At 37.3% G+C, this 7750-nt stretch overlaps 1 long non-coding RNA gene and 1 pseudogene across 1 annotated transcript; both read left to right on the top strand.

Moving 5' to 3' along the window:
- The first annotated feature begins 3872 nt into the window (after positions 1 to 3872).
- LOC127904059 (uncharacterized) lies at positions 3873 to 5271 on the top strand. The gene is made up of 3 exons (XR_008056857.1): positions 3873 to 4107; positions 4855 to 5092; positions 5182 to 5271. It is a non-coding gene; the product is annotated as an uncharacterized LOC127904059 (long non-coding RNA).
- A 406-nt stretch (positions 5272 to 5677) lies between these two features.
- LOC127904007 (fasciclin-like arabinogalactan protein 17) lies at positions 5678 to 6757 on the top strand (annotated as a pseudogene).
- Positions 6758 to 7750: the final 993 nt, after the last annotated feature.

Here is a 7750-nt window from a genome sequence, read left to right as displayed (position 1 = left end):
ACAAGTGATGAGCTCCAAGAATGGAAAAGGGATTTCTACATAGCCTCCTGTGAAAACACCATCAATCCATGTCCCTCACACATCTCAGAACTTGGGGGTAGACTCAATAACTGGGAATTATTTTGTCCCTTTCACCGCTGTCTATCCAAGTCAAGCTTAGATCATCATGAATCCAACAATGAAAGGACCTTCTAACAATAGGTTTACCAATCCCACGGGCCATAGTAAATGGGTTGCCCTAAAAGAAAGATTAAGAGCAGTTGAAGGAAATAACCTGATTCACCCTATGATAGTAGTTGAAGTCTGTTTAGTTCCAAATATTGTGGTGCCGAAGGAGTTTAGAGTGTCAGACTTCATCAAATATACTAGACTAGAATGCCCATACACCCATCTTTGGTCATACTACAACAAGATGGCTGAAATGATCCATAATGATAAGATGCTGATATACTTTTTCCAAGATAGTCTCACTGAATCTGCTTTGAGCTGGTATATGAGACTAGACAATATCAAGATCAAGACATGGAAATACTTGGTAGACGCCTTCTTGAAGCAGTATAAATTTAATCTGGAAACTGCTCATGATGCAACCATCTTAATGGTTATGGAGAAGGAAACCGAGAGTCTGTGAGGGCATATGCATAAAGATGGCGAGATAAGGCAACATATGTTCAACCTCCACTAATGGATATAGAAATGGTGATGTTGTTTGCCAACACCTTTCAATCCCCTTATTATGAGCATTTAATAGGAAGCTCAGCTCAACATTTCCATGAAGTTGTGAGGATTGGTGAAAGAATTGAACAAGCTATGAAGAGGGGAAAGATTGAAGGTTCTTCCATGGATTCCAGAACAATGATGAGAGATAACTCTGAAGGTGGGAAACCTTAGTTATGTGGTCTAGTCAGGTCTCGTTGTAGCATCAACTGCTCAATTATCTTTGTCAAAGGTTGACATTCATTTGCCACTTGAGTTTGTCTAACAGTATCTGTTAGACTCCAGACTTATTTCCCCGACTCCATTAAATCCCATACAACCATTGTTTTCTAGGTGGTATAATCCAGAAAAGAGATGAATATCATGGTGGGATTTCGCTCCATTCAATTGAATAGTTGCAAGAATTTTAAGAATTGAGTCTGGAGGATGGTGAGCAAGAGGCAAGTTGAGTTTGTGAAAGATGATGTCATTGGCTATATTGTCCCCCGAACATTTTCAGAATAACAAGTGATCGAAAATGCTTGGCAAAACACAAAGATGGTAGAAAAGTTGATCCAAGGATGGTGTTGAATTGTCATTAATATGGTTATGGAATGTTGACGCTCTACATTTTGTTTGGAATCACATCTCATCCTTTAATGAAACATGTCTGTTCTTTGTCTCTTTGTTGTTCTGGAATCATGAGATGTTTCTTTCAAAGTTTATTTTGGCAAAATATTTTGATCGAACTCCAACACACGATTAAGGCTAATCAATCCTAAAAGTTTAAAAGTATTTTGATTGCAGAAATGACTCGATGCTTGTTAAAATGATATGGGGTGACCAAACAAATTTTGAGCTCACACATGAAATTGAATCACCCACCATATAGCTAAGTTTTAGCAGTATGCATAATGACATGTAGTGGATTTGGTAGTTATGGACTCGCGAATCAAGATTCTTGCAAGTCCAAATCATTACACTGGATGAGGTCAAAATTTATCGGTTCTAACCGATTTTGCTTGAAATGAGAAAAGGCCATCTTTGATATCCCCTCGCTTTCTTGAAATATATCCCTTGCAATTCTATTTTGAGCCTGGTAGAATATTTTCTTTTTAAAAAAAACCCTGACTATGATCACACCTCACACTGGGGACAAATGAGGATGTTTGGTTGAAAATATGAAGACAATGTTAGAATCAATGGAGAAGGCTAAGAACAAAAGTCTAACGTTTGAGAGAGAGAGATAAAATAAAGAAACCACAGATTGGGGGCATGTAAGAAAACTGTGAAGAAAAAAAGGTTCAATCAAGGAAAGAGACAGCAAACGTCAAAAGTCAATACTAGAAAATACTGAGTTCAAACATTGTCTTTTGATATCAATGATAAAGCCTCTGATGTCTTCAAATGATTAGACTAATTATTCATCAAAGAAAATGTTGGATTTGCATTATGACCTATGTTAAGAGAATTCAGATCTTTGAGGGTAACAAGGTTATATGTCACTTTCTCTACAAAGAAAATAAGAGAAAGATAATTGATGAATAGTTGATGTTGATCCTAGGTCTTTGAAACCCTTAAACACCTTTCTGAGCTTGTGAATTCCTCTTCTTTCATAGCCATAAACCATAGCCTGCATTACGTGATTTTAAAAGCCCTTTTTAATCAAGTAAGCAATTTAAACCGATAAATGACTCTCTCAAAACTAGAAGGTTTTTTTCATAAGGGTCATGACTTCATGGATTAAGCTACTTGGTATTATACATGCTGATAAAATAGGTGCTCAAAAGAAAACAAATTTTCTTGATAAATCCTCGAGTTCTGACTTGAGCATCTTGTTTCTTTAAAAAAAAATCAAATTTTTTTAAAGCAATTTAAAAATGCAAAAACAAACATATTTTAATAAGAAAATTCAATCCAACCTCAAATGAAAAAAAAATTATCATCACCCAACTTTTATACAATATAAAAAAAGTCTCATCAATGTATTTCATCTTTATCGTATGAAAAAAAATTAAAAGAGGCAAAAAATAAAATTAAAAATATCTGGTGGCCCAGCTAGATCTAAAATTAGTGGGTGTGGCTGAAAGTCGGATTCTATAGCATTGGATCTAGCTATAAAGCCAAACCCAACACCTCTATAGCCAGATCCAATAGCGTTGGGTATAGTTGCCATCAATGAAAACAAAACAACCTTATCAAATGAAGGAGATGGACAAGTAGAAGGTGGTGCAGCTAAATATTTTGTAAATGACCAAGCTTCTGGGGTTTCAGTAGCACTGGGGACTTTATGGATGATTATGATTACCAAAATACTCGTTATACTGTATCTCTGCAATCATCAACCATCCCTGAATTATACCGAACAGCTCGCATATCCACAATTTCTCTTACCTATTTCCATTATTGCTTACAAAATGGGAACTACACAGTAAACCTTCACTTTGCAGAGATACAGTTCACTAAGAGCCACATCAGCACCCGAGTTGCTGGAACCATGTTAGTCACCACATATAACAGCTTAGGCAGGCGTATTTTTGACATTTATGTTCAGGTAAGTAGTCACTCTAATGTGAAACTTACATTTTTTTTGAAGTTGGAAGCAAGGACAACTTTGTCACAGGAAAGATTGGTTTGGAAAGGTTTCAATATTGAAATGAGGTTGGCAGTGCTGAAAAGCCTTTAGTGAAACAAGTATTGAATGTCAATGTGACTAATAATAAGATGAGGTTGGCAGTGCTGAAAAGCCTGATAGGGGAGTTTATGGTCCCATCCTATCAGCCATCTCTGTATTTTCTGGTAAGTTGTATGTTTGGCATTTATTCTCGATCATACAATTATCAACAATGCATGTACATATGATTGATTTAAAACCAGCACCACAGTGCTAAAGAAGAAGATTTTAGGGCTGCATAACAAATTTTGACATGTCTCTTATATTTGACCTTCCCTTTTCTTATGATCCACAACAATATGCCTACCTCTCCTCTCCTCTCCTTCCCCTGTAAATGTAAATGTAGTGTAGGGTAACAGAGACTCAGGAAGGCGTGGATAGTATGAAACAACTATTTTATTTATAAGTTCTCCAATATTATGATAAAATAGTTTGGCACCTCAAGAGAGTATTATTCAGATTCTGGCATCCAAGTCCCATTTGGGTTAATTATTACAGAGAAACTCATGTAATTTAAGGAAGTGTCATATTTTAGTTTAAATATCCAATCTGTGTGTGTGTGATTGTGACTAATTTTTCTGTTTAATTGGCAGATTTGAAAGTTTGTTCTAGTGGGAAAAAGAAGGGAATTGTTTATGTGGTTGTTGGAGCCGTTGGAGCATCATGCCTGGTTGCCATTATACTGGTAATTCTTTGGTGGGAAGGAAACTTGCCAGGAAAATTGCGCAGGAAAAGAGGTAACGCCATATATATTATTTACCCATGTCTGTGTTAGTAGTCTAATAAAATTCCATGCTGCATCCATGTTTGCCAGATGTAGGAAAAATTGTATGTGGGTATAACTTACATAGCTGCCCAAACACTGCAGCCTCAAACAGCATCCTATGGATTTGGTTTTCTTTCTAGTATGAGATTATGAACTAGATGGAAACAAGTTGAGATTTCTTTGCTAAAATTATGCATGGACATTTAGGGAAAAGAAAGGCAAAAGAAGCATCAAGTTTCATGGGCTTATCTTTTATTCAGATACAAACTGTGATATTTCACCTCAAGATGATCACACAATTATTAATTGTATGAGTTTGATTGGCATCGTATCTAGTAAGGGTGCTTTCCTGAGGAGGAGGAAAGTTCAGGGTAGACATGCTTATGTTGGAGAATGAAAAATGCCTCTTTTCAATGTAGTTTCATGGTCTACTTTTCTCCAGAACTGATTTTGACTCGTAAATATATCAAAAGACAAACAATTCGTTGGCACTTTATGTCCTGTCTCCTACTTGAACAGATGTCAAAGGACTTGATTTTCCAAAGGGAACATTTCTCTGAAGCAAATTAGAGCTGCCACTAATGACATTTGCACGTGCTCTGTTTCGTGAGTGTTCATCAATTTTAAATGAGAATATTCACCTAAAATATTATAATGCATAGTATAACTGAAATGATCACATGGATAACACTGTGTTTTCTTATCGGATGATTTGTAGGTCAAGAAAACAATCAGCTTAATCTGGATTGGCCTACAAGGCTTAAGATCTGTATTGGGATAGCTAGAGGTCTAGCTTTTCTCCATGAAGAATCAAGACTTAAGATCGCTCACAGAGACATCAAAGCTACATATGTGCTACTTGATGGGAATCTGAATCCTAAAATATCTGATTTTGGATTGGCTAGGCTTGATGAAGAAGAGAAGAGCCACATCAGCACCCGAGTTGCTGGAACCATGTTAGTCACCACATGCTTTAAAAAAGCTGCGATTTTTGGTATTCCTTTTTCAATGTTAAATTACAAGTGTTCTTTATCTTGATGTGCAGAGGATATATGGCACCAGAATATGCACTATGGGGTTACTTGACTGACAAAGCAGATGTTTACAGTTTGGGGTTGTTGCTTTGGAAATTATTAGTGGGATAAGAACAACAATACTACATGCCAAGCTAGTTGATACTGGAATCCCTCAGGTCTTTTAACTTTTCCCACGTACTTGGTTTTTTCTGCTTTTCTTTTGATCTCCAAAGACAAGCTGTCTATTTCCATTGTCGAACATGTATTAAAATAATTCCCTGTAAATACATAAATGTGAAACTACCGATCAGAAGAGATTATTCAAGAGAAAGGCAGGAGATTATCTTATCCCACGGTTTTGCGAGAGCATTATATATATATATATGTGTGTGGTGTGTTGTGTGTGTGGTTAGTAATAATTGATTACAAGGAGCTTTGGATGAACGGGGTGAAAAGACGTTGAAGCCATAGTTTTTAAAACCCGACCCGGTCATTGACCCGGTCGACCCTCCAGGTCAGGGTCAGATGGGTTGACCCGGGTCAACTCGGATCAACCCAAAAAACCTATAAAAAACAATATGGGGTAACTCTGTCATGTTTTAACATTTTCTTCATCCATTTCTTCTTGTCTCTACTTTCCATCTGGGGTTTCTTTTTCTGCATTGCAAGGAAAACCATAGTGATTGGCACTTATTCTGGCCAAATCCAACTCAAACTCCCGTTCTTGTAGCCCTTCTCGACTCCATTATCTACAGAACTAGCTGAACTCGTTGAAAAAGCACTTCTTTTACAAACCCTTGAAGATGCTGTTGGTAAACACAATATCACCATCTTTGCTCCTAAGAACGAAGCTCTTGAACGCGATCTTGATCCTGAATTCAAGAGGTTCTTGCTTGAACCTGGCAATCTCAAATCTCTCCAGACTCTTTTACTTTACCACATTGTACCCAACAGAATCAATCCTAGCCATAACTCTCTTCTTCAACATAACAACACTTTGTGCCGCGATAGAGTCAAACTCAGCAGTCAGGAATCCGGCGAGAAGTTAATAGATTCGGCGAAAATCATTTCAGGTGAATGCAGTGGAGAGAGGCCAGAGTAGTGATTCATGGGATGAAAGGTTGCTAATCCACGATCTGTTCAGCAGGATTTCAACAATCGCAGGAGTTTGCCATCAATCTCAGCTGTGAAACCAGAAGGAGCACCAGAGGTTGATCCAAGAACACACAGGTTGAAGAAACCAGCACCACCAGCAAACCCGGTTCAGCCCCGGTGCTACCAATCTATGATTGCAATGGCGCCTGGCCCCATCTCTTGCCCCAGCTCCAGCTCCTGGTCCAGGTGGACCTCATCACCATTTCAATGGAGAAAAACAAAGTTAAAGATTTCATTGAAACCCTTCTTTTATATGGAGGATACAATGAAATGGCTGATATTCTTGTGAATCTAACATTATTAGCAACTGAAATGGGAAGATTGGTCTCTTAAGGGTATGTTGCTAACAGTTTTAGCCCCAAATGATGAAGCAATGGCTAAGCTTACAACGGACCAGTTGATGTGGAACCGGGAGCACCAGAGCAGATAATCTACGGGACTGAACATTGAGGCATAAAAAAAACCCAAAAAAAATTAACCCGGGTCTCAGACGGTTTGGCCGGGCCGGCCGTGGGTCCCGGGTCGACCGGGTCTGGCCGGGCCAATTCCCAGCCTGTTTTTTGCTTAGACCCGGCCGGCCACAGGCCGGGTCGACCGGGTCACGGGTCGACCCGCCGGGCCGGGCCGGGTCTTAAAACCACTGGTTGAAGCCCATGAACGCAAGCCAGCCTGTTTGAAGTAGCATCTCCATTGCTTTTCTAGTGTAAGTGGAACGACCGGGTTAATTATATCCAACATCTCTTTATATTAAATTTTAATTAATTAGGTCTTTTTATTATGAACATATATACTAGGTCCTTTTATTATATATTATATTAACATTCGAATCTCTTAATTTAACTGACGATGTGTCACATTGAATTAATATGCGTATTTCGATTGCACTAAAAATCTTTTTTTTTAATATAATATTTTTTAATATCTAATAAATTTATGCTGGGTTATTATTATAAAACATTTGTTATTATTTAAAATTATTCCTAGTATATAGCATGTTATAGATTTATTGTGACTTGATGAACTCACCGAATCAAAGATGATAAGGAGTCGTCTGGTCCTGCCTGCTATGGGGCCGAAACGATGCAGACTATAAAGAAGGGCAAGGTTCTCACTCACTAGCTATGGCATTATCAACCACGAAAAACCTGCACATGGACATAGATACAGTCTGAATATTTTCACTTCTTCTTTATTGATTTGCAGGGAAAACTAAATCATGAGCCAAATGATTTTGTTTTTTCAAAGAAAAATTATTCGTATTTATCTATTAAAAGGGTCAAAACAATAAAATGAATTATCTAAAATTCTTTTTTTTTCAATAACTTTTCTAAAAAAAATATATTAATATTAAACATACTAAATACAAATGGGTTGTTAAAATGATTTTTTTTTCATTGAAATGCATATAAAAAAACTATATTATACTATTAAAAAAACCATATC

This window comes from Populus trichocarpa, chromosome 11 (assembly GCF_000002775.5).
Source record: "Populus trichocarpa isolate Nisqually-1 chromosome 11, P.trichocarpa_v4.1, whole genome shotgun sequence".
In the NCBI taxonomy this organism is placed as follows: Eukaryota; Viridiplantae; Streptophyta; class Magnoliopsida; order Malpighiales; family Salicaceae; genus Populus; species Populus trichocarpa.
Note: the sequence above shows the minus strand (reverse complement) of the source record. Positions and strands in the feature narration are given on the sequence as shown.